The following is a 19,549-nucleotide window of genomic DNA, read 5'->3' as shown; positions in this document are numbered from 1 at the left end:
AGGACAAAATTTTAAGGTGAGAGGGAGGAATGAATAAAGTTTTTCATTGCACCAGGACTTGGGCAATGGCAATTAACTTGACTTCTTTGACAAACATGAGAAGATCTGCAGATGCTAGAAATCCAAGGCAACACACACAAAATGCTGGAGGAACAGCAGCTCAGGCAGCATCCTTGGACAGGAATAAATAGGTGATGTTTCAGGCCAAAACCCTGGCCAGTGAAGAATAGGCCCTTCCAGCCCTTCGAGCTATGCTGCCCAGCAATACCCTGAATTAATCCTAGTCCAATTACGGGACAGTTTACAATGATCAATTAACCTACCAATCTGTATGTCTTTGGACCTTGGGAGGAAACTGGAGCACCCAGAGGAAATCCATGCAATCACGGGGAGACTGTACAGACTCCTTACATGCACTGTGGGAAATTAACCCGGTTCACTGGTATTGTAAAGCCTTGTGCTAACCACCACACTACTGTGCCACCCGAATTAATATAGCCAAGTATGCAGTTTGTGCAGTTCTGGCCTACTGCCTACAAGTAATACATCAACAAGACTGAAAACATGCAGAGAAAATTTACAAGGATGTTGCCGGGAGCACTCAGGAGGTCAGGCAGCATCCACAAGAAAGAGAAACAGTTAATATTTCAGGTTGGGAACCTTTCTTCAGAAATACCGTAATTCACAAAGGATTTGCACAAATCTGGTCACTTAATAGTAGTATGGGGAATATTGAGAAAGGAAATTAGCATAGCAAACAAATTGCAATACTTGCACCTTTGTTCAAACACTTAAGAAAACTTAAGAGATTCCTTCTTTCCTCTTTAGAGAATACTGCTAAATGTGTCTTTTGTGTGATGAGTGAATTTAAGTTACTATTTTAAAAACTATTAATATCTGTCCTAAATACACCGAATGATTTGGCCTCCACAGCCGTCTGTGGCAATGGATTCCATGGATTCACCGCCTTCAAACTAAAGAAATTCCTCTTCATCCTGGTTTTAAAGGAATGTCCTTTTATTCTGAGACTGTGCTCTTGGATCCTACACTCTCTTACAAATGGAAACATCCTGTCCACATCTACTCTATCCAGGCCTTTCAGTATCTGGTAAGTTCCAATGAGATCCCCCTCATCCTTCTAAACTCCATCAGAACAGGCCAAGTGACATCAGATGCACCTCAGTCGTTGGATCCTTTCTTTCCAGGGATCTCTCCTTTGGGTTTTCTCCGGGGCCTGTACATCTTTCCTTAGATACAGAGCCCAACATTCCTCACTTTTTGAACATCAATTTCTCTAACTTTCAGTAATCTCTTCCCCACCACCTTCTCTCTTTTTAATTCCCCATTCTGATTCTCTTCTCACCCCTACACCTCCATCCATCGCCTCCCTCTTGTGCCCCTTTTCCTTCCCTTTCTTTCATGGTCCAGTTAGACCCCTTCTTCTTCAGCCCTTTACCTTTTCCACCTATTACCTCCCAGCTTCTCACTTCACCACCCTCCAAGACAAAACCTAACCTGCTGAGCATTCCAGCATTTTCTGTTCTTTGCGATTTCCATTATCTGCAATTTTTTGATATTCTTGTGCATGGACATACGTGAGAGGACTTTCAAATTTCCATTCAGATAGTGTTTCATTTAACATTCCAAATTGCATAAATAGGAAGCAGTATAGCATACAGTATAGTGTATAGTATATAGTATACTATACTGCACTATACTATACTGTATAACATACAGTATAGTGCAAAAGTCTTAGATATATATATATATATATGTATAGTAAAATGCGTAAGACTTTTGCACAATACCACAGTAATTTTATGATTTGCACTGTATTGCTGCCACAAAAAAATAATTTCATGAAATACATGAGTGATGATAAACCTGATCCTGACATGGGTCTCTATGGTGGACTGAGATTGGAAAGAGGACAGGGAGAGGGCAATCATAGTTGGAAAAGGGGAAGGTAGAGGGGAGAGAGTGGGAAGCAACAGAGAGATATTTTGTAATGATCAATGAACCAATTGTTCGGAATCAAATGACCTTTTCTGGTGTCTCAGGGCTGGGTGTTTCTGCACCCACACCACTCTTCACTTCCTTCTCTGCTATTGTCCCATTCTCCTCCCATGGCGCTCCACCCTTGCCCATCACCCTTTGCTCTTGCCAGATTTACAAATTTGCTTTCCACTACATGTTGACAAACACAGTATTGTGCTATGTCTTAGGCACCCTCACTATATATACTATATGTGCCTAAGCCTTTTGCACAGTCCTGTATATATCACAACTCTAAGATTCATTTCCTTACAGATATTCCAGTAAATGCAAAGAAATAAGACTCTGACTTTAAAGATCTACTGAGGAGATACGTAAGACATGAAAATGCCTAGAATTGCAGCAGGAAAAGTGTCTGTGTAAAAGAATCACAAAAAGTCTTGTACTTACTGGGTTAAACTGATGTTCCAAATACCAGAAAAACCTGCTCAGAGTAAGCTGAATAATTTTCATTGATTTGCGTAACTGAGATCACAGAAACTGTGCCTGTTTGGCAGATACCAACACTTGATATTTTGTGGTCACAAGTAAGATGCTGCTGAGTGGAAAATGCTTTCCACAATGATAAAATTGATAGTAAAGTTATGGCACCTGTTTAAGGCTAAAAAAACACAAAATAACTTTCTGACAACACAGCAATTAAGGATTTAGACAGTTATAAGATATAAGCCATATTTTTTTAAATACAGGCATTTGTAAAATAATAAACACAAGATATCCTGCAGATGCTAGACATTCAAAATGCTGGAGGAACTCAGCAGGTCAGACAGCATCTACGGAGGGGAATAAATTGTCAACATTTTTGGCCGAGAGCCTTCACCAGGACTGGAAAGGAAGGGGGAAGATGCCAGAATAGGAAAGTGTGAGGAAGGAAGGAGAACAAGCTAAAAGATGATGGATGAAGCCAGGTGGATGGGGGAGGGGAGATGAAGTAAGAAGCTGGGAGGTAAAATAAGACATTTTTAAACAAAGTAAAGATGTATAAATTATTGTTTTTATTGATGTTTATTTGATAAATAAATAAAGAACATTTCAACCAGCAAAACAGCATCTCTTTTGAAGGACATTTTCTGATAATATTTACCTTTTTTTAGCTAGTATACTACCAATCTAGAGAAGGTGGTACATGCTTGGTTTACAGGCAGAAGGTAGGAACAAACATATTTTCCAGCTCTGGGGCCAATTCTTTAAACATTTTGTGTGGACACATAAAAATGGATTACAACACTTAAACACATGAGATTCTGCAGATGCTGAACATCCAGAGCAACACACACGAAATGCTGGAGGAGCTCTCCAAGCCCAGAAGCATCTATGGAATGAATGAACAGTTGATAATTTGAGCCGAGACTCTTCTTCAGGACTGGCGAGGGATGGGGAAGAAGCCAGAATAAGAAGGTGAGGGGAAGCTAGAAGGTGATAGGTGAAGCCAGGTGGCTGGGGACAAGTGTGATGAAGTATGAAGCTGGGAGGTGACAGGAGGAAAAGGTAAAGGGCAGGAGAAAAAGGAACCTGATAGGAAAGGAGAGTGGATGATGGGAGAAAGGGAAAGAGGAGGGGCACCAGGGGGAGGGTACAAAACACTTTAACATCTTGGAAGCTAAAAGCCTGTTGGACGACTCCTGTGTAAAATTTGTTCCCCATTAGTTGGTCAAGAGTTGAATATTCAGTGATGTCCCCCCCACCTTCTTCTAGAATCTGCAGACAACATTTAGTTCTTAATAGAAAATCTTTTTTCTCAGAAAATTGTTGAGAGCCCCCGAACCCAGAGTCTACCTCCTCTGACAAAGGGTCTCGACCCGAAACGTCAACAGCGGTTCTCCCTATAGATGCTGCCTGACCTGCTGCATTCCACCAGCGTTTTGTGTGTGTTGCTTGTCTACCTCCTCTCTCCACTTTCAGCCCTGTTCCAGGGTTTTGATCACAATCATCAACACTTCCTTTCCACACACAGTTTCTCCAGCAGATTGCATGTTGCTACAGATTCCAGTATCTACTGTCTCCTGTATCTTCATCCCCATAATCCTGGCAATCTGTTCATCCTCCCTTTGGAATGCGTGGGTTTCCTCCAGGTCCTCTGGTTCGCTCCCAGAGTCCAAAGACATACAGGTTAGGAAGTTAATTGGTCATTGCAAGTTATCCCGTGATTAGGCTAGGGTTAAATCGAGGGTTGTGGGCAGTATGTCTCAAATGGAAGAAGGACGTATTCTGCACTGTATTTCAAAATAAACAACCTTGCTGGTCATTTGGGAGGTTCAGGACCAGAGGGCACAGCCTCAGAAAACAGTGATGTCCCTTTGGAACAAAGATGAGGAGGAATTTCTTTAGTCAGAGTAGAGAATCTGTGGAATTCATTGCCACAGACAGTGTGGATGCCAAGTCATTGAGTATATCTAAAACAGAGGATAATACTGTAGGTTCTTGATTAGTAAGGGCATTAAAGGTTATGGGAAGAAGACCAGGAGAATGGGATTGAGAGACCTTAAGATGATAAGACCTAGGAGCGGAATTAGGCCATTCAGTTAGAACATAGAACATAGAAAACCTACAGCACAATACAGGCCCTTCGGCCCTGAAAACTGCGCAGAACATGACCTTACCTTAGAAATTACCTAGGGTTACCCATAGCCCTCTATTTTTCTGAGCTCCATGTACCTGTCCAGGAGTCTCTTGAAAGACCCTATTGTATCTGCCTTCATCGCCGTTGCTGGCAGCCCATTCCACGCACTCACCACTCTCTGCGTAAAAGATTTGCCCCTGACATCACCTCTGTACTTACTTCCAAGCACTTTAAAACTGTGCCCTCACATGCTAGCCATTTCAGCCCTGGGAAAAAGCCTCTGACTATCCACATGATCATTGCCTCTCATCGCCTTACACACCTCTATCAGGTCACCTCTCATCCTCCGTTGCTCCAAGGAGAAAATGCCAAGTTCACTCAACCTACTCTCATAAGGCATGCTCCCCAATCCAGGCAACATCCTTGTAAATCTCCTCTGCACCCTTTCTATGGTTTCCACATTCCTGTAGTGAAGCTACCAGAATTGAACACAATACTCCAAGTGGGGTCTGACCAGGGTCCTACAGAGCTGCAACATTACCTCTCGGCTCCTAAACTCAATCCCACAATTGATGAAGGCCAATGCACTGTATGCTTTCTTAACCACAGAGTCAACCTGCACAGCAACTTTGATTGTCCAATGGACTTGGACCCCAAGATCCCTCTGATCCTCCACACTACAAAGAGTCTTATCATTAATACTATATTCTGCCATCATATCTGCCTGCTCTGCAGTTCCATCTTGGCTGATTTATTATCCCTCTCAACCACATTCTCCACCTTCTCCCTGTAACATCTGATGCCCTGATTAACCAAGAACCTATCAACCTCCACCTTAAATATACTCAATGATGTGGCCTGTACACCCACCTGTGGCAAAGAAATCCACGGATTCCGTACTGTCTTCCAAAACAAATTCCTCCCCATCTCTGTTCTCAATAGATGTCCCACAATTCTGAGGCTGTGTCCTCTGGTCCTACACCCCCCTTATGGGAAACAACTTCATATTTACTCTATCTAGGCCTTTCAATATTCCATACGTTTCAGTAAGATCCCCCTCATTCTCCTAAATCCAGTGAGTACTGGCCTAGAGACATCAAACGCTCCTCATATGTTAACCCCTTCGTTCCTGGGATCGTTCTTGTGAACTTTCTCTGGACACCAATTCCAGCACACCTTTACTTAGATTTACTTAGGCCCAAAACAACGTCCAAGTGTGATCTGATCAAAGCCTTATAATGTCTCAGTATTACATCCTTGCTTTTGTATTGTAATCCTCTTGAAATGAAGGCTAACATTGCATTGGCCTTCCTTACCACTGACTCAACTGCAAGTTAACCTTTCGGGACCCCCAAGTCCCTCTGAACCACTGATATTTCAATTTTCTCCTCACTTACAAAATACAGTGGTCATGTCTTTATTCTTCTGCAAAGTGAATAACCATGCATTTCCCTATACTATATTCCATCTGCCACTTATTTGCCCATTCCCCCAATCAGTCCATGTCCTCCAAAGATACCCTGCTTCCTCAACACTACCTGCCCTTCCATCTATCTTTGTCTCATTTACAGAGTTGGGCTGAAAGCCAAATCCTTCATCCAAAGTATTGACATATAACATGAAAAGAAGCAAGTGGTCCCAACACTGACCCCTGCAGCACACCAATAATCATTGGCAGCCATTCAGAAAAGGTTCTCTTTATTCCCCCTCTTTGCCCCCTGCTAGTCAACCAAACTTCTATCCATTCTAGTACCTTTCCCATAAAACAATGAGCTCTTATTTTGTTTAGCAGCTTGTCAAGGTGCTCTGAAAATCCAAATAAACAAAATCTATTGACTCTCCTTTAGCTATCCTGTTTATTATTTCCTCAAAGAAGACCCGAAGATTTGTCAGGCAAGATTTCCCATTTAGAAAACCATGCTGACTTTGACCTCTTTTATCATGTGCCTTCAAGTTCCCTGAAACTTCATCCTTAATAATAAACCCTAACATCTTTCCAACCACTGATGGCAGGCTAACTGGCTTTCTTCTGCCTCCTTCCCTTCTTAAAGAGTCAATTGATATTTGCATTTTTGCAGTCCTCAGGAACCATTCTGGAATCTAATGATTTTTGAAAGATCATGACTAATGCCCCCATGATCTCTTTAACTACCTCCTTCAAAACCCTGGGGAGTAGTCCTTCTGGTCCAAGTGACATATCTACCTTCAGACTTTTCAGCTTCCCAAGCACTTCCTCTTTAGTAATAGCAAAGGCACTCACTTCTGTCCCCTACAACACACACAAACTGCTGGTGGAACACAGCAGGCCAGGCAGCATCTATAGGGAGAAGCACTGTCGACGTTTCGGGCCGAGACCCTTCGTCGGCCTGAAACGTCGACAGTGCTTCTCCCTATAGATGCTGCCTGGCCTGCTGTGTTCCACCAGCATTTTGTGTGTGTTGTCTGAATTTCCAGCACCTGCAGATTTCCTCGTGTTTGCACTTCTGTCCCCTAACACTCTTGCACCGTGAAGACTGACACAAAATACTTATTAAGTTCATCCAACATTTCTTTGACCCCATTACTACCTCTCCAATGCCATTTTCTAGTGGTCTGATATCCACTCTCATCTCTCTTTTACTCCTTATATATCTGAAAACACTTTTTGTATCCTCTTTTATATTATTGGATAGCTTAACTTCTTATTTCACCTTTACTTTCTTTATGGCTTCTTAGTTGCCTTCAGATGGTTTTGAAATGCTTCCCAATCTACCTTCCCACTAATTTTTGCTAAATTATTTGCCCTCTCTTTTGCTTTTATGCTGTTTTTGACTTCCCTCATCTGCCACAGTTGCATTATCCTGTCTTTAGAATCATCTTTTGGATGTATCTTGCCTGTGCCTTCCAAATATACCCCAGAAACTCCAGCCATTGCTGTTCTACCATCATCCCTGCTGGTGGCCCCTTCCAATCAACTTTAGCCAGCTCCTTTCTCATGTCTCTGTAATTCCTATTAACTGATACATTTGATTTTAGCTTTTTCATCTCAAAATGCAGGGTGAATTCTAATTATTATGATCACAGTCTCCTAAGTGTTCCTTTACCTTAAGCTTCCTAATCAAATCTGGTTATTACATAACATGCAATCCAGAATTGCTATTGCCCTAGTGACCTTAACCACAAGCTACTCTAAAAAGTTATATCTCTGACCTAGTCATCTACAAATTCCCTCTCTTGGGACCCAGCACTAACTGCAGTTTCCCAATCTACCTGCATATTGAAATCCCCCATGATTATTGAAACATTGCCCCTTTTACATACCTTTTCTATCTCCTGTTGTAATTTAGCCCACATGCTGGCTATTGTTTGGAGGCTTATATTTAACACTGTAATGCTACCTTAACCGTAGGGTAAATGAGAGGATATAATTGAATGGTGTTACTTGTCAATGGGCTGAATGGCCTGAACTGTTCCTATGACTTATGATCTTACTCAGTCCAATCATCTGTCTGCAAGATGATTATGGCAGCAGTACATTCAAAACTGACCAATCTGATGGAGCAAATGATGTCCAGAGACAACATTATTGTACCCTGGCTTTCTGTTCTGTTACTCTGGCAGGCCAGTGTTTGGGGTTCCTCAGCACTTTTAGGCTGGTAACGTGCTGGTAAAAGGAATGATGGCCATACACTTCCCTCTCTGCACTAACTCTGTCACTCGGTGCTGCAGCTGCATGGAGCCGGTAGCCTCAGCACTGTGGCCACGCCAAGAAGTGGAGTGTGCTCAGGCTTTGCCATCCCGTTGCTTATTCTTTTAATGTAGAGATACAGCACAGAACAGGCCCTTCTGGCCCAACAGGCCATGTTGCCCAGCAACCCACTATTAAACCCTGGCTGAATCTCAAGTCAATCTACAATGACCAATTAACCTACTAACAGGAATGTCTCTGGACTCTGGGAGGAAACCAGAGCACCCAGAGGAAACCCATGTGCACCATGGGAAGTACACATAATCTGTCTTACAGAGGACATGAGAATTGAACCCTAAACTCCGATGCCCAGAGAAGTAATAGCATCACACTAATTGCTGCGCTGTTGTGGCACCACTATGTATAACTATGACTAGTTCTTTATAAATTATATTCTATTTCGTTAATTTACTGTAAGAAAAGGAATCTGAAGGTAGCATATGATAATATATCCATACTTTGATAATAAATTCAGTTTGTTTCAAGCAGCTTGTGCTGCCAGCAGGCCTTCCTGCTTCCAAATGATCCAAATAAACAGATGGAAAAAATGGCAATTAAAAAATCAAAAATAATGCATTTTCTTAAAACCCAATTCCCTGATCTAGTTTATTAAAGACATGTTAAAGACACCCCGTTTCCTTAGCTGCGTAAGTCTCAGGAAGACAACCTCCGGACCTGCCAAACTTGTGAGATTGAGGTGCACTTGATCCCACCCTAAAGCCCGGTTTGTGTGGATGCTGTGTCATTTGCTACAAGATGATTATGTAACAACAAATTAATGCCACAAAATAACAGACTGAACACTGCATGCGATTAAAGGAATTATATTTATGAATCTTAACTGAAGGGTTAGTAAAGAATAACAAAAAGAAAAGGGCCCATCCTAATTAATGGTGAAATGTGCACAAATTGGAGCTCATCTTGAACTTCTCTGTCACTCACGCACTGAGCCCTTGGTCAACGTGAGAGCACACACCACCTTCCGAATGCCATTCGCAATCCATCTTGAACAAATGGGTCTCCCACCGGATTGTACGCCTTGACCAGTTCTCCCCACCATCTTCTCTCTCCATCTCTTCTCGATCAAAAGCCCCAAGCCCAACCTTAGTGTCCCTCACCAGAGAAACCTCCCCTGAATCTGTTCGTTCCCATTGGATGGCACACATTTCTCCTCTCTTATCTTCAACAGTAACTCAAACAAGCATGAAATCAGAGCAGACTGCTCTTACAGAACTGCCAAAGTGAAATACATGCAGCATAACAGTAAAAATACGAACCAGGGCATTACACATGTATGTATTAATCTGACATGAAAATACCAATCATTTAACTATCTTTCCTAATGAAGGTCAACCAGATTGCCATCAACAACTGTCTTAGGTTGGGTGGGGGGGGGGGGGGGAATATGAAGAACATCTGCATCTAAAGTCATTAAAGAATGATCCTGAAATCAATTGTGCCTGCATCTAACTTCCAGCACATTCTGTACTTTAAGTAGCCCTTTACATCCTTGTAGTGAGGCTTCAGTGCAATGCAGCATAATGACTTCATCAGATATCCTGATTTTCATGACTGCATTCCCTACCTTCTACTATCCATAAGACCATAAGATATAGGAAAAAAATTAGGTCATTCAGCTAATCGAGTCTGCACTGCCATTCTAGCCAAGAACCTATCATTCTCCACTTTAAGTATACCCAAAGACTTAGCCTCCACAGCCATCCATGGCAATGAATTCCACAGGTTCAATGCCCTCTGGCTAAAAAAATTCCTTCTCATCTCTGATCTAATTGGGCATCCCTCTGTTCTGAGGCTGGGCACTTTGGTGCTAGATGGGGCCACTATTGGCAACATCTTCTTCACATCCACTCCATATAATTCTTTCAAACTAAATGACAGGCCTTCTCCAGATTACCATTGTGCAACTCATTCAGATGAGTGAGCATTTGAGAGGCCAGCGGGATGGATTCACCAGCTGCCATGATGCTGCAGGAACCTTCTGCCACGTGGGAACTTGATTAACAGTGATATCTGAACAGTTAAGTTAAACCCTCTCATTTAACTACACATTGCCCTTGGTCATCCTGTGTTTTTTTATTTAAAATATCACCATCTGCATTTCTGTCTTGCAAACTGTTCAGGACATGAACCGTTCTTGGAAACAGAAATCTGCTGTACCTTGGGGAGGGCCTATACAATTGACTGTGGTCTTAGGAGAAACTCCAATGGATTAGTAAAGATTTCATAGAATTAAGATTTAATAACTAAAATCATTTTCCATATAGCAAACTTTTAAAAACCAAGAACAAAATGAAGTAGACTACATAGTTATTAATACAGTGCCGTTAACGGAGGCATCCATTGTTAAGGACCCTCATCACCCAGGACATGCCCTCTTCTCATTGCTGCCATTGGGGAGAAGGTACAGGAGCCTGAAGACACACACTCAATAATTTAGGAACAGCCTCTTCTCCTCTGCCATCAGATTTCTGAAACAACGATTAACCCACGTACACTGCCTCGATATTATTTTTGCTCTCTTTTTGCACTAGTCAATTCAATTTTTAAAAATATATTTCTTATTGTAATTTATCATTTTTATGTATTCCAATGCACTGCTGTGACAAAACAACAACTTTCAAGACATTTGCCAGTGATATTAAACCTGATTCTGATTTCGAAGTACAGAGTACAGAGTTTTGTTTGAGACATAACATGCTGTCCACGTTCTAGTGTTTTGTCCTGCATTCATTTCTCAAAGATTATCAAACTACAAAGTAACTAATCATTTATTTCATTCACTAGGTATGTAAGTTTGATATGGTGGCTGAGTAAATTGGCCACATGATGATTCACATACGCAGCACTAATAGCTCCACTACAAAGATAGTTCATGACGATGAATAATCTTGGAATACCATGAAGCTTTCACTGATGAAAGGAAACAAAGTTAGACATAATGTACGAGTAAAAGTGTTCAAAATTTAGAAATATAAATAACCAATAAAAAGGAAATATGATCAAAGGAACAGTGTTTCCTTTGGTTTACAAGTTTACATTGGGCCTTTGTCATAGATCAAAATTATAGTGAAAGGGTTACTTAAAATTATATACAAAGTTTAAAGAAAATACATTAGATTTAACTTATGCATTGTATGTTTTTCCAATTTTACGTTGGTAATTACTTCTCAGTTTAAAACATGTTAGTTTAATGGGCTAATCTGATAAAATTCCACCCTCCTTTGCTGAAAGGGTTCCTGCTCAACATAACAGGAATGTTCACTGTAACATAACTGACAAAGTTCTGCAAAGTTATTTCTGAAAATTACTCAACTTGTTTTTAAATAGAGATCTGCAGTTCAGACCCAGGAAAAACAACAGCAATCAAATGGTAACTGAACCACTCTCTGAGATCAAATGGCTTTTATCAGTTAAGATATTTAATAATGTATGATTAAATGGGTATATGTTTATACACATTCTTGAATTTATTTAAAGTCACGGTATGGTTAATGCACTAACATTCTTCTCAAAGGCTTTCAATTTTATCGAGGTTTTTGGCTTCAAAACAAACTTGGTTACAGATTAATTGTGCTAATTTGCTACACTCCACATAACTCTTTTGTTTGTCTTCTACCTACAACTAAATTATCCATGAAAGTATGAAGAAAGGGACTAAGTCATACGTCTGGCTTTTCCCAGCCATGTTCTTGTTCTTGTTAAAAGGTTCAATGTAAAAATAATGTTACATTGCGTTGAACTTGCAACCCTGTGTCAGTTAAAGCTTTGAGAATATTGGCAAGATATTAGTTTCCAACAGACCTGCATCATTTTTTTGGCATTTTATACAACACAAAGTTTTAAAAATAATTAAACAATGCTTTATTATCACATAAGGATTATAATATCTTACCTTCTGTATCGTTGAGATTCTACGTCATTTATAATGTGAACTTATTTTCTGTAAACGCTGCTTCTGTTGTCCCAAATCTACTGAAAGGCAAATTTTTTCAAGGCTGGTTAATATTGAAAAAAAAAATTCTCTTAGATGTGACAAGGGAAAGCAGTTATCAACTGAAGTAATTTTATTCAGCCATAATCAGCAAAATCTGCTGTAAAAAAGTGAGTGCAGAGGTTACGTGGCGGAACTTGTAGGCAGATAGAAGGAGTATCAATTTCTCGGAACTGTGACCTATATCCGTACTGCAGCACTGTCAAATGTTCTGAATATGTTCCATGTTTATTAACGTGACAAAATATTATAATTATGTTTGCACATTATCAATGATATGCACATTTCTCAGGCTGGAATACATTTATGTTTCAAATTCAACATCGTTTCCAAGTAGTTTCTGTCACAAATGAATAGTTCAGGCAGAAGTTAAAACCTGACTCTAAACTAGGGTGAGGGTCCCGGCAGCTGATCATTAGATTCCTGTGCCAGGTTGAATATATGTCAATATAAACTGTACTTGCACTGTAACATTTGTGATGACATTATAGTTGTAACATTTTTATTGTAGATGAAGATGTGTATGATCTGATTTTGGAATATAAGAAACAGCAGCAGCAGTGAGTCATCGGGCCCCTGAGGTCTGCACAGCATTCAATAAGACCACTTAAATGTCTCATTCCTATTCTTTCCCCATTCTCATTATCTCCCTACTAGTCAAGCTCCACCTTGGACCCATTCATGGACTCCATTCCCACAGATCGAAGTGGTGGAGAATTCCAAAGATTCATGAACCTCCCCGAGAAATGAATTTCTTCCCCTCTCAGTCTGAAATGGGCAACTTCTGAAGCTCTGTCCTCTGGATGCCCTTGTATGGGCAACACTCTCTCAGCACCCATATTGTCGATTCTTATCAAAACATTATAACTGTCAATTAGATCACTCATCATTCTTCCATATTACGGTTCCAACCCGCTCAATATTTTTCATTCATCAAACCCTTTATCCCAAGAATTAGGCTAGTGAAACACACAATCTACTGGAGGAACTCAGTGGGTTGAGCAGCATCTATGGGAGGAAAGAAATTAATCAACATTTTGGAAGGATTATCTGTGTCAGGACTGATAATAGAGTCAAGATAGCCAGCTCAGAGAGGGCTTCGCTGTGTCTATCTCTGATTCAACCCATCCTTTTCTGGATCACTCCATCTCCACCCCAAAGGCTGAGCTGTCACCAAGCACTCTATCAGTTTCTTTGTCAGTCTTAACGATACTTTCCACATCTTGTCTACCATAGAATTCATATCATTCTCTCAGTTCTTTCATTATCATTGTCTTTGCTCCATTGTCCTACATTTTCTGAAAGGTGGCTTCCCCTTCACCATTATTGAGAATCTTTGAGTCCACCTGATCTATTTTCCACACTTTGCTCTAAAGCCCTTCTTCTTCTTACCAGAACAAGGACAGAGCTGCTGTGGATCTCACCTTCCACCCCAAAGGTTACCTTACACATTTGCCAGATATAACATTCAATAACCAGACAATCTTCCCTCCTTTCCCTTTTCAGAACTTCTAAAGGAACCTTTCCTTTGACACTCCTACATAAACTTCCCGAGGGGTAGGTGCGGTGAACTACGTATACCTGTCTGGACACGCCCCCCCCCCCCCACTGACTGCTCCTGTGGCTCCTCCCACAGACCCCTTTATAAAGGCAATTGGAGGCACTGCTCCTCCCTCAGTCTCCAGGATGTTGTATGATGGTCTCTTGCTGCTGACAGTGCTTTCTTCCAGATAATAAAAGCCTATCTCGCCTCATGTTATTGATGGTGCATCAGTAGCAATGGCTAATATCAGGGGCATAATTTTAAGGTAATTGGAGAAAGGTATAGGGGAGAAACCAGAGGTAGTTTTTTTAAACAAGAAGAGTGATGAGCACATAGAACATGCTGCCGGGGTGGTGGTAGAAGCAGATACATTAGGGACATTTAAGAGACTCTTAGATAGGCACATGGGTGGAAGAATATGAATTGCTGTGTGGGAAGGAGAGTCAGATTGATGTTCGAGTAAGATAAAAGGTTGGCACAGAATCATGGGCCCCTACTGTGCTACATTTTTCTATGTTCTATGTTTTATTCCAGCTGTGCCTCCCAAATCTGCAACTTCTCACAACAAGAAGCACAAGGATTTAAACAGATGGGAGTATGCATCCTCACTTGGGAACAGAGTGCCATTCCTTTAACATCTTGGTACTCTCCCCTTCCTCTCACTCTCCACTATTGCCAGAGCTCCTTCACTAGAACACCTGATGTACTTCAGGTACTTGGCTCACCACTACCTTTTCAGTTATAATTAAAGATCGACAATAAAAACTGATCTTTCCGGGGCAACAGAGGGATCCTGAAAAATAAACAATAAAAGAAAAGCATTGAGATTTTTGTGCAACAAATGCAAAAGTTCAGGGATCACAAGAGGTAGAATTGCTCCAGGATGACAGAAACAAATATCCCCCTAATTATCTCAGCGAAGACTACCCATGCTTCACCAGCACTGCCCTACCTGCCATCAAGACTTCGAGAAAGATGGCATCATGCTATACAGTGGCTTCTACAGGGCCAACCAAAGGTGTTATTGTCATTTTATATGTAATTTTACCATTGCAAGATACTACTGGACATTTAGGACTTAAAGTATTACAGGTCTACGCAATCAATGGGTTGCTCATTGATGGAGAAACTGAAGGAGCTGGACTTAGGGTGAATTGTGCTGCTGCCTGCATCAGTAAGGCATCAGTATGGGTCAACAAAGGAGGTATGCAGTCTAACAGTGATCATCTTAGTTGCTTTCTTTGTGATTGCAAGACCGTGTTGGACAACGTTAATGTGGAATACTGCAAGTCCAATTCACTGGTTTATTGCCGAATGGAGAGGAGCCTCATGGCCTCGGTTGTAGTGAGCACTAGGCCTGAAGCCACAGTGTCACTTGTTTGCAGCTGCTCGGGAGAGAGGGTTCAGAGTCAGTGCACTCCACTATAGTGCTGGAGGAGGTGAGGCGAAGCATACAGGCTGCCCTCCAGTGTTCACTCCACAGAGGACAAAATATATTGTGTTTGCAGACTGCTGAAACATTCATGGAACTAGGGACTTGCACTGTTTTTTTTGTTTGACTGTATTTTACTGCTGTATTATATGTGCCTTGTGCTGTGAATGACTGTTGGTACCGTGTTTTGCACTTTGGCCCTAAAGTATCACTGGTTCATTTGGCTGTATTCAGGGTACTCATGTACAGTAGAATGACAATTAAACTTCAACTTGTATTTCAAGTCGTCATGTCAAGTCAAGTTTATTGTCATTTCAACCATAGGAATTCAGGTATTGCTGCTGCAGTTCTATACTGCAGTCATTGAGTCTGTCCTGTGCACCTCCATCACTGTGTGGTTTGGAGCCGCCACCAAGCAGGATAGAACCAGACTACAGCGCACAGTGAGGACTGCTGAGCGCATCATTGGAGCCTCCCTGCCCTCTATTGTGGACCTGTACTCTTCCAGGTTGAAGAAGAGGGCGGGGAACATCATAAAGGACTCCTTCCATCCTGTGCATGGACTGTTTGAACTGCTTCCGTCTGGTAGGCGCTTCAGATCCCTCCAGACTAAGACTAATAGGCACTGGAGAATTTTTTTCCCTACTGCGGTCACTTTGCTGAACAGTTAACTGCCGGTTAACTGTCAGCTAACTATTACTTGGATTGCACTACCTGTATGTATAATCTATATTTTCATTTATATTTATCATTATTATTGTTATGAGCAGAGAGACAACATCTGCCGGAAGTAAATTCCTTGTATGTGCACAGGTACTTGGTGATTAAAGTCTGATTCTGATTCTGAGACTGCTAGTACAGTACACAGTAAAAACAAAGCCACGTTCCTCCAGGACCCTGGTGTGACATGAAACAACGCAAAACTACACTAGACTATGTGAGGCAGCACAAGGTTACACTAGACTACGTAATACAACATAAAAACTGCACTAGACTACAGACCTGCACAGGACTACATAAAGTGCACAAAACAGTGCAGGGCGGTACAATAATTAGTAAACAAGACAATAGGCACAGTAGAGGACAAATTACAATATAATAATAAATGATGTAGATGTCAGTCTAGACTCTGAGTATTGAGGAGTCTGATGGCCTGGGGGAAGAAACTGTTGCACAGTCTGGTCGTGAGAGCCCGAATTCTTTGGTACCTTTTGCCATATGACAGGAGTTTGTGAGAGGGGTCCGTGGGGTCCTTCACAATGCTGTTAGCTTTGCGGGTGCAGCTTGTGATGTAAATGTCTGTCATAGCAGGAAGAGAGACCCCGATGATCTCAGCTGACCTCACTATCTGCTGCAGGGTCTTGTGATCCGAGATGGTTCAGTTTCCAAGATGAGGGGTGGGAGATGGACTTTTCTCAGCCTTCGCAGAAAGTAGAGATGCTGCTGGGCTTTCCTTGCTATGGAGCTGGTGTTGAGGGACCAGGTGAGATTCTCTGCCAGGCGGACACCAAGAAATTTGGTGCTCTTAACTATCTCAACGGAGGAGCGGTCAATGTTCAGCGGAGAGTGGTCGCTCCGTACTCTCCTGAAGTCAACAACTATCTCTTGAACTTGATCGAGGACATATATATAGAAAGGTACCAGCAGCATCATGAAGGATCCCACCCATCCTGCTCACAGACTGTCCCACTCCGATCAGTGAGGAGGCTACATTGCATCCACACCAGGACCACCAGACCCAAAAACAGTCTCTTTCCCCAAGCAGTAAAATCAACACTGCCATCCACTAACCCCTCCTCTTTTTTTATTATTTCCTGTCGGTCACCTACGTATAGCCTAGCATCAATTTAAGGATATATAATCAGTCAATGTATATAAGGTATCTTATGTATTTCTATTTATTGTGTTGTTTTTATTATTATTATTTTTATTATTATTATTATTATTGTGTTCTTTATCTTCTGTGTTTTTTGTGCTGTATCGGATCTGGAGTTACAATTTCGTTCTCCTCTACACTTGTGTACATGAGATGACATTAAACAATCTTGAATCTTGCATCTTAAATATGCAACAAGAAAACTCAACACTGCTCTCCTCCAGCTGCACACCATTGTAGTGAAATGAGGTTTCAGAAATCTTTCTTTGCTTCCAACTTGGAAATTTGTATTGATTAAGAAAATGATACCTTAGTACATACATTCAGAGGCCAATTTACTAGGTACACCTGTACAACTCCTCGTTAATGCAAATATCTAATCAACCAATCATGTGGCATCAACTCAACACATAAAATCATGTAGACATGGTCAACAAGTTCAGTTGTTGTTCAGTCCACATATCAGAATAGTGAAGAAATGAGATCTAAGTGGAATGCTTGTTGATGCCAGATAGGGTGGTTTGGGTATCTCAGAAACTACTGATCGCCTGGGATTTTAAGACCATAAGATATGGGAGCAGAATTAGGCCATTTGACTCATCGAATCTGTTCAGCCATTTCCTCATGGCTGATGTAGTTTTTCTCTGAGACCCAATCTCCCATATCCCTTCATGCCTTGACCATCACAAATCTATCAACTTCTGCCTTAAATATACATACAGACTTTTCCACAGGCAGCTGTGGAGGTCAAGATTTCCACAGATTCACCAGTCTCTGGCTAAAGAAATTCCTCCTCAGCTCCATTCTAAAAGGATGCCCCTCTATTCTGAGGCTGTGTCCTCTGGCCTTAGATTCTCCTACCCATAGGAAACATCCTCTCCACATCTACTCTATCAATGCCCTTAACCGTTCGCTAGGTTTCAATGAGGTCACCCCTCATTCTTCTGAACACTGTTGAATACAGGCCCAGAGCCCTCAGACCTTCTTCCTGTGACAAGCCATTAAATCCTGGAATCATTTTCATGAATCTCCTTTGAACCCTCTCCAGTTTCAACACATCTTTTCTAAGATAAGAGGCCCAAAACTGTTCACAATACTCCAAGTGAGGCTCCACCAGTGCTTCATAAAGTTTGAACATTACATCCTTGCTTGTATATTCTAGTCCACTTGAAATGAATGCTAGCATTTCATTTGTCTTCCTCACCTCACACTCAACGTTCAAATGAATCTTTAGGGAATCCCGTACAAGGACTCCCAAGTCCCTTTGTGCCTCAGTTTTTTGTATTCTCTCTCCATTTAGAAAATAGTCAACCCTTTCATTTCTTCTACCAAAGTACATGACCATACAAGTCCTAACACTGTATTCCATCTGCCATTCTTTTACCCATTCTCCCAATCTGTCCAAGACCTTCTATAGCTTCTCTATTTCTTCAAAGCATTTCACCTATCTTCAGATCGTCTGCAAACTTTGCAACAAACCCATCAATTCCATCAACCATTTCATCATTCACATATAACGTAAAAATAATTGGTCGCACACAGACCACTGTGGAAAACCAATAGTCACTGGCAGCCAGTCAGAAAAGGCTCAGAAAATCCAAGTAAGTGACATCAACCAGTTCTTCTTTGTCTATCTTCAAAGAATTCCAACAGATTAGTCAAGTAAGATTTGATCTTGAGGAAACTGTGCTGACGAAGGCCTACTTTATCATGTGCCTTCAAGTACCTTGAACCCTTATCCTTAATAATCAATTCCAACATCTTCCCAACCACTGGGGTCAGACTAATTGGCCTATAGTTTCCTTTCTCCTGCCTCTCTCCTTTCTTGAAAAGTGGAATGACATTTATAATTTTCCATTCTTCCAGAAGCATTCAGGAATTACTATTGTCTTCACAATCTCTTCAGCCATCTCTTTCAGAACTCTGGGGTGTACACCATCTGATCCAAGTGACTTATCTACCTTCAGACCTATCAGTTTCCCAAGAAACTTCTCTCTAGTTATTTCAACTTCACACACTTTATGCTCCTGACACCTGGAATTTCCACCATACTGCTAGAGTCTTCCACAGTGAAGACTGATGCAAGATACTTATTTAGTTCATCCACTATTTCACTGTCCCCCATTACTACCTCTCCAGCATCATTTTCCAGTGGTTGATATCCACTCTCGCCTCTCTTTACACTCTATGTATCTGAAGAAACTCTTTAGTATGATTGGCTAGCTTACATTCATATTCCATCTTTACCTTCTTAATGATTTTTTTATTTGCCTTCTGTGGTTTTTAAAAGCTTCTGAATCCTCTATCTTCCCACAAATCTTTGCTCTATTATATGCCATCCCTT

General features: G+C 41.3%; 1 protein-coding gene across 1 annotated transcript in view; it reads right to left on the bottom strand.

Annotated features, from left to right (window-relative positions):
* The window catches only part of LOC132405770 (tyrosine-protein kinase ZAP-70), a 135,962-nt gene extending 123,461 nt beyond the window's left edge, over positions 1-12,501 (bottom strand). The window contains exon 1 of the mRNA XM_059990780.1: positions 12,256-12,501. The gene's annotated coding sequence lies outside the window, so the exon portion shown is untranslated. The remainder of the gene's footprint in view (positions 1-12,255) is intronic.
* Between the last annotated feature and the right edge of the window lie 7,048 nt (positions 12,502-19,549).

The sequence above is a fragment of the Hypanus sabinus genome, chromosome 16 (assembly GCF_030144855.1).
Source record: "Hypanus sabinus isolate sHypSab1 chromosome 16, sHypSab1.hap1, whole genome shotgun sequence".
In the NCBI taxonomy this organism is placed as follows: domain Eukaryota; kingdom Metazoa; phylum Chordata; class Chondrichthyes; order Myliobatiformes; family Dasyatidae; genus Hypanus; species Hypanus sabinus.
Note: the sequence above shows the minus strand (reverse complement) of the source record. Positions and strands in the feature narration are given on the sequence as shown.